The sequence below is a fragment of the Rhododendron vialii genome, chromosome 4a (genome assembly GCF_030253575.1).
Source record: "Rhododendron vialii isolate Sample 1 chromosome 4a, ASM3025357v1".
Classification (NCBI taxonomy): domain Eukaryota; kingdom Viridiplantae; phylum Streptophyta; class Magnoliopsida; order Ericales; family Ericaceae; genus Rhododendron; species Rhododendron vialii.
In genome coordinates, this window is record NC_080560.1 from 17,033,987 (window position 1) to 17,042,926 (window position 8,940).

Genomic DNA, 8,940 nt, shown 5'->3' on the forward strand with positions numbered 1-8,940 from the left:
GGGTGCAAGTCCAAGCGTCAGACCTTCCTAAACTTAAATCTTAGGATACGTGGATGTGTCCCCAACTTGGGTACGGGTACGGGGATACGTCCTGAACTCTTGTTTGTATTATATATTGCATAATTTTCACAGATTATGTGCCGTAAACTATGTTTACAAATGTATTTAAACAAGAAAGGGTTAAAAAAATTATGTTTTTGCTATTTCCCTATGTGCCGTAAACTATGTTTACAAATGTATTTAAACAAGAAAGGGTTAAAAAAATTATGTTTTTGCTATTTTCCTATTTCTGTCTGTGTGAAATACTCAAAATATTGCTTTTCTTGCTAATTTGATATTCCTTTTCTGTAAGTATCTTACGCCCTCCGTTCCATAATATTTGTCCGGTCCGCAAAACGAGGACTATAAAATAATGTATTTCTTTCAAGAAAAAATTCAATTTTTTTTATAAGTTAAAAGAACTCGTCAAGATCTAGTAAATTGTTGAATTTTTTTCCAACTTTTCTTACAAAAATTGTATTATTTTTACGTCTCCGTTTTGCGGACCGGACAAATATTATGGGACAGAGGGAGTAACAATTAGAGGACCCGAGTGTCCAAAAGGATACGGGTGTCAGACACACTGACACGGGTACTTGAGCCAAAATGAAGGATCCATGTAACATTTCACTGCTCTTTTTTGAAGACTTCTGCAGGAAGTGTGGGTTGGTTGCTGTTAAGTTAAATGAGAAGCTTATACCCTTGCTTTCTGTTGGCATACGTGTAAGGCTTCCCTTCTCATGATAAAAATCTTGTCTTGGTCTTGGTAATTGGGTCTCACATAGCCAAGACATCACGGCAAAAGGTATTGTCTCGACAGGATGAGGCGTAAACCTGGCATCATAACAATGTTGCACTAATTTTTGACTTTTGCTGAAGTTTCCATGTCCCGACACATGTACTTGTGCGGGATAGGGGTCAGATCCTCTTTTTCTTTAGTTTCCTTTTCACAAAAACGTTGATCCTCTTTCTCTGTAGTGTCCCTTTTACAAAAACGTAAAAAGAGAGGTTAAATCATTGCCAAATGCCAATTATATATTTTAAAGTTAAGCGCTTGGAGAATTACATTTAAAGCTAGGAAGCACGGATACAAACATGGGACATGGACATTGACACTGACACAACACTACATACATATGTGGACATGTGATTTTCCCAAAAACTAGGACCGGCACACGTTGGGAACTTGGGGCTACGTTAAATACAAGTATTTAATCCATTTAGGATCCCGAGTTTCCGGACACGCCGCACTTTCGCTCTGGTCGAGGCTGCCATTATATGTATGTACAAAATGCATATACTATATAATGTGTATTTTCCATAATATAGGGTTGGGATGAAGATGAAGAGGAGAGAAAGCAGACAGAGAGAAGCAGATAAATACTTCAACTAGGGTTTTTGGAGGGCTTGATTTGGTCTCTCTCTCTCTCAATTGATCTCTGTTGATGTTGGCTCTTGGTTGCTTGTCCAAAACCTGTCTGACTCGTAAAATTATTTAAATACTTGTACACATATTTTTCACTTGTCGAAAACGCGTCTGAGCATGTCTGTGTCTGACCCATCTGGGATACAGATATGAGAGGCCTGGAAATGCTTCTTAGATTCAAAGAGCTATAATATGGGACCCTATGTGAGGTCCGCAAAAAAATTAAATCAAGACCAATGCAGAACAACCCAAGAAATAGCATCATACGGGAAATTAATTAACTTACAAGTAACAATGAAGGACTCCCATACAGGAAAATTAGTAATCAATTCTTCTTGCCTTTGGCAAGATTTGACCTCTTGACCTCTAAGTAGAGAGTGTCCGAGGGTGGCCACTATACTAGCCCTAGTTGGTTTGCCAATGTACTAGATTTGGACAATTGTCATTGCATTCTATTCTTTGTGTTGCCCGTGTAGTTTATGTATGCGTACATAACGATATATGATGAACAAGTTTTACTTTCATATATAAGATAGTTTTCTCCCATTCGATGATGTATCCCCCAGATCCAAATCTTTAGACCGGGTTGCATCTTACAATTTTGAGTTTGATGTGCCTGATTCTAGATACAAGCACATACAAGACACCCGTGCCTGATTCTAGATACAAGCACATACAAGATACCCACACCAGTACTCACCTTTGGACCTATGGTGGGCCCTCAGTCCTGGGATGTGTGAGTAACCCCTGAACCCATACTGGATTACCTGAGGCCTTGTTGATTTATAGCAATGACAGGCTGAAGAGGGTGTCATTATAGACGTCCATACAGTGCAAGTACTGAGGTAGTGAACATAGTTTTGCTTGAAATTTCCTGCTAAACTCTTGATAAAAGAGTTCTGAACTTCTGGGTTTTGATGTTCTTTGGTAGCGAGCACCCTTGTTTTATAATCTTGTGTACGACTTGTTAATGTACACAATTGAAGTGTTTTATTGCTATTTGTCTTGAATATGAAGTGAAGCGGGTTTTTGACATATTAGTTGGAGTCCAGTGGTTAGTTTTGCTTCCTGTTACCTTTTCATCATATAAACTAGTTTGTTTGTTGCTGCCTTATTCCAGTATTATATTTTATTGGTAATAATGATTGGCAACCCTTAGGTATCTGTGTTCTCATGTTGTTCGTATGGGAGCTGAGTTAGTGGTGATAAGGGTTTTCTATAATGTGTGTTGTGAATTTGTGTTTCAGATATCCATAGATATCCTTGGCGTGGAGCCATGGACAACATAGTGTTCAGAAATTTGCAGCTGGTTTTCGTTGTTAGAAAGGATTTTAGATCCAGTATAACTGGACCCGTTGTTGCATTTGACCATGTGGGATGCTAATAGCTACAGGAAAATGAGTGAGACTAATTACCTGTTATGGGAAATTGAATTGTATCATACTCATTACCTGTAGTTGTCCAATGTATTTCCAAAGTTCCAATCCCTTTGTGCAAAGGCTATTACTATACATAACATCTGGTTGATAAGTTGGTTCGTCCTCATCTTTCTAGCAATTACCCGTTAATTCTTGTCTACTGTCTTTGTTCCACCTTATTTTCCTGTAGCATTTTTAAGAACCCTGACCTCATCTGATAGGGTGTTGAGTCTTACATCAGAAGTTTACATGGGAGATCCTGGGTTTAAAGTAGGAGCAAAGATCGTGGTTTTTGGGTGGGCGTTGGAGTTTGTAACAACCTTATCTGTTTTGGAGTGTCTAGTCGCTTGGAAGCATGCATTTTGGATTCTGGGTATATAAGTAGGATCGATGAACCAAATTGTCTTTCCCATGATAATCATTTTGACTGAGCCTGTACAGTTATTAGTCTCCTTAGTGTAAATAGTCAATGGATGAGGAAAACACCCCTTGCCATAATGATGTTTGAAAAGTTGGTTGGTGCTTGATTTGTGCAGTCAAATAACCATCCTAATGGTAATACTGAGAACTTCAAGGTTCAGTCAGTTGCCAGGGTCATACATTTGGGATGGATTAACTCGAGACATTTTCCCTAGTCGCCAGGCTGAACTCAGTTAGGTTTTACGACATTGTGTTGTTCGTTCGAGATGGCCTTGATATCCGCTCTACCTGTAGTCTAGCACAACAAGGTGTATATCGAGCAACCTCTTTTCCAGGGGGAGTCGCAAAAGGTTCACAGGTTAAGAAAAGGCAATCTTATGGCATGGTTTGATATGCAAATGGCGAATGCCTGCTTTTGGCCTCTCAATAATCTTTTGAGTTTGAAATATCTCTATGAGTATGAGACATGGGTTGGAAGTTTTGACATGCATGTTTTAATGTGCATAGAGAGGCTCTATTTGTGACTTGATGCCAAATGATTTCCTTAAAATGCAGTGAAAGAAGAAAGTTATTCCTAGGTCTGATCTTCTGAACTTGGCTTGGTATATAGCAGCAGATTTCATAGATTTTTTTTCTTCTATTTTTCCTGTCCCATCTGTTTTTGACTTTGTTTCCACAATGCTTCGCACTTTTCAGAATCTGTTGCTACTTCTGTAAAATCCTAGATACATTCTTCTTATGTTTTTGATAACGGGGGGGGGGTCAGTTTAGGCGCACCTCGACTAATCATGGATACCTTCTTTTTTTGTACTAAGCCAAGGGAGTGCTGAACTATGCAGCTCTGGGCCCCTGGGGAAGTTAAACAACAATGCTTCGTTGAACGTTGTAATGGACAAGTTATTGAATGCTTTAAGGGGCCCTTCCCACCATACATTGGTGTGGATTTCGCTACGAAGTGCAAGTTTTTTCCACCATAGATTAGTGTGGGGTCTATGTGCTTTCCAATGAGAATTCCTAGATTTCAATGACCTCTTATTTTCACTAGCCAAGATGTGACACTCACATGTATTGCATTTTTGAGTTGTTTTCATGTGTCACATTACATCTAATCAACGGTTGATAGTAAGGTCAAAAAGATTGTGATAAGGAGATATATGGTGCCCTATGTTTTGATCTCAAATTTATGAAAAGAAAAAGAAAAAGAAAGTAATTGTACATATCGCCCATGTGTTTCTCCTAGGGGAAAAAAATGAACTTGTTTGTACCTCTTGACTGTATTCTCATCATAATCACGTGATAACTAAACTCCATTTTCATCTTTTTGTGATGTCAATTTACAATGTTGTCTTTCTAAATGTGAAAGAGTATATAAATGAAAGGTTAATGTTATAAATTCACATTGCAAAAAGACAGTATGATTGTAAAAAAGGACGTATGTGTAAGAATCAATTACCTTATCTAAACCTAAATACTACAGTATGAGGAAAGAAATTTGCTCAGTAGTTTTTTACTTCATTGTTTTGTTATCTCTTTCTTTTTGTCCAAACATGGCCTTGTTTAGATCAACATCTTATCGTCATGTATTATGTGCTAAATACGTCAACTTTTATTATGTGCTAAATACGTCAACTTTTATTTTGATAACACGGTATCCCACCTAATGGTCCCGACTAATAAGAGATCAATTTCACCGTTCGCTAACTGAAGGTCTAATACGTCAATATCTGCAGATGTGCATGGGTGTTCAGTTACTTAAACTGGCTAATCATTGTTCTTGTTGGTTTATCGACGTCGTGAATCCCCAAGTTACTGTTTCAAGAGGAAGTTTGTTTCTATCAAAACACATTTATATTCGTATTAACTATGAGGGATTTGGTGGGCATGAGAAAATAATACTTCATTTGTCCTAATTTATTAGTCCCTTTTGGAGGATTTAGGGAAACACTATCATTGCACTTGTCATATTTTTTTTCTTTTGTACTTACCCTTCAAAACATCATCGTTGCATGTATTTACTTTCAAAAATTAAGGATAAAAGAGTAAACTCATTACTTTTTGTCAATTACTTTTCAACTTGGACAATCTTTTTAGGAAACTAAGAAGTATTAATTGGGACCAAAAACTCGGGTTGGAGGGAGTTATTGTTTGTCCTCCATGAGGTCATATGCTTAAATCCTACGGAAGCCAAACATTCCAAACCTTGGGACCACTGAGGGGCAAAGTTTGCCAGATTGTTAACTTTAGAACTTCGAAATTAGTCGAGGTGCGCGCAAGCTGGTCCGTATATACGGTTAATAAAAAAAAGCATTAATTTATAGCTGTGTTGTATACAATACTTAAGCTTAGTTGACTTTGGTTATTCAGTTTTTTGTTTGACAATGGCTGCAATTCCCTTGCTCTTCAAGACTTGGGATGGTTTTGACGAATTCATTGCACAGGAGTTGAACTTGGAATATTGACCAAATTCCCAAAACCATTGGCATTTTGACAGATGCATGAACACAAATAATTGTGACCTTTTCAAGTTCCACCAAGCAGAAAACCACAAAGGACGGGTCTGAAATTGACCTCCGAATTGGGTTAAGTTTGGTGCAGAGTTTCAAACGTTTTCTTGGCTTTGAATTTATAAGCACAAAAGGTAAATAAAAAGACATTGCCATAGGCCCATCTCCAACTCCTCATTGCTAAACTCCCTGCCCTAGAGACCTACTCCTTTACAAAATATTATTTTCGTCTCTGTTAAAAAGTTAGTTGGTAAAAGTTAATAAATTTCCTATTTGGACCCTTACGGTAGATTCATTCATGAAAAACTAGCGTAAAAATATGTAATGATGATGTCTCTAATTAATGGGTCATTGTAGTATGTTATATTGTTTGAGGTGTAATGATTATGTTTCCATATAATGTTAAATTTACAAAGTAAATACTTAAAAAGAGACAGATGAAGTATATTGTATTGAGCTCAAGTTAGTTATAATAGTAAATGATCCTTCCGTCTCATATTATTTGTCTTTTTAAACATTGTGTCACTTTTGACTTTAAAAAACAAAGCTCATATACACCAATTAAAAGATCCCAATTACTACTAGTTATTTAAATTGGTGCAACAAAAACCTACTTATGTAAATTTTTTATCTGAAAAAATCCCAAAAAATTGACATCATCTTTTAATAAAAAAGGCAAACAATATGGGGGCGTACAAGGAAATTATCTCTAGTTAACAAGAGGTGTGGTTTTCTTTTCTTTGATTAGTTACTAGATGTTCGGGCTACTTTGTCTCATCTCGACTAATGCTGGAACCCTGAAATTAACGACTACACAAATCTCCAGTGGCCTCAGGTTACTACGTTTTAAATCTACAATTGATTCGAGGTTAAGGATTTGAGCACTTCCTTTAAAGTTAGGCTTGATAGGATGAATCTTGGGGAAAAAGTCATAAGAGCATGTGAAGGAATATCAAACCTTTCTTTGGTTTGTATGATAAGATGTTGGTCTTGGATTTGTGTTTCTCAACAAGTCAAATATTCGTTGTCTGTAATTTAATAGCCCTCATAAAATAACTGGGGTTGGGATCAATCTTTTATTAAATTTGTTTAAGTTTTGGTCTTAAAAACTCATCAAAATGATATTTGAAATGCTTTTTTGAATATGCTGTTGTAATGATTTTACCTATGCCAATTTTCTTGAAGTTTTAATACTAATAATTTGTCAAAATAATGTAGAGATTTTGTTATTATAGTGTTGCAAGCTACCGCAATTTTGAATGTTACTAACTTACTATGTGTCTAATATTAATACTTGACATAAAAATGTATATATGTGGATCCATAGACAGCAAGAGATGGAATAATAACAGAGTTACTATTCGATCGATGATAATAAGAAAAGAAGCATCTACTATTTGCGTAAATGAAAAAGAATTGAATAACTGAATGAAATAGTACATGGTAATTAAGCTATGAGCTATATATCTATCAAAAAGTTAATATTAGAATCTTAAAAATCATTAGGATTTTCCTGAGGATTTGTCCTCCACCCAATATCTCTCACTTCGAGATTTCGAATTTAGGTTGAACTAGTCAGACTTCATGTGGGTATACATCCGGTCTGTATCCATGGTAGAGCACTTGAGAGTCGGGAACCATCTTGGAATTCAAATCATGCCTATTCGCGGACTCAATTTTTTTGACCCGCTTTGTCGCCTATTATCTTTTTTGTGCGAAGGAACGATAAGTTTGAAAATTTATTACCTAACTTTAACTTGTTTTCCAGTATTATGGTTGTAATGTATAAATAGTTGTTGCTCCTACCGCAGTGTATTGATCTTAAAAGTTATAGATAAAAATACCGTTTTTAATCATTTTACTCTTGCACGTGGCAGTTTTTGGTTCTGAACCATAGTGATACTAGGCTCCATTCCGGAAACTTTCTTAAAAAATAAGTACTTATTTTGGAACTTCTCATTAAAAAATAAGAAGGGTCATTCCACAAAACCCAAATAAAAAGTTCTTTTCACATTTTTAAACTCAAAAATAATGTAAATGAAAAAAAAATTCAATTTTTTTTTTGCACCGTATTAAAGATCTCAATGAGATCTATCAAACAAGATCCATAGTGATAAGAAAATTATTTACGTAAACACATGATTTTTGAGCTTGAAGTTGCCTTATACAAAAAATAAGACTGTTGCTATGAGAATGGGCGCCGGCGGAAGGAAATCGTACCGACGGCCGCGCCGAGCAGTCTCCGGCCACCGGACGGCCGATCCATACACGAAAAAGGGGTGCTCGGATCAAGCAACCTACACACCTCGAATGCCGTTAATTTCCACGTTGGCCCCCTCGATTTTTTTTTAGAGTTTTTGGACGGCTCGGATCTGCCGTCCGGTGGCCGGAGACTGCTCGGCGCTGCCGTCGGTACGATTTTCCTCCCCGGCCGGTCGGTATCTATATAAATTCTTCCAAAATAAGTACCAACCTTCTTATTTTCCGAAACAAGGCTTCTTATTAGACAAAAAAATAAGTTCTTATTTCGGTTCTGGAACGGGCCCTAAAGTCCTCCTCCTATTTGGTTTTTATATTCAAGTTGTCATTTGTATTTTCAAATAATTCCTAAACTAACCTCCCATTTACAGGATGAAAAAAATAACGCATTATGATGTCATGGACTACTAGAACTTAAGCAGGAGCTGGATGTAGAATGCCTATTTAATTTTCTCTAAAGTTATATTCACGAATATTTGACGAAAAGGAAGAAATATATTTGTGGCATTACCATTGGATATCAAAAGATGACAAGGGTAAAATGGTATTTTAGGGACCTCAAAAGGGGTTGGAGCTTGTTAAAATGAAAATTTATAAAACGTGGAATTGGGTTAAAAGAATTGGATGAGTTTAAGATGAGTCCCACTGACTTTATTGGAAAATCCAAAATACACGTGTCCAACATTTATTTTTACAAAACACGTTTCGTGTCCACTTTGTACTGTTAATAGCACGTGTCAAATTTGCTGGTCAACGTGATTTACGGCGTTTAATTACATTTTTCTTGAAGCTTATTATCTAGAAGAGAAATTTAGATACGCAATATTGTCCTCTGTCCTCTGTCCTCTGTCGTCTTCTTTTTTCTTTTTTCATT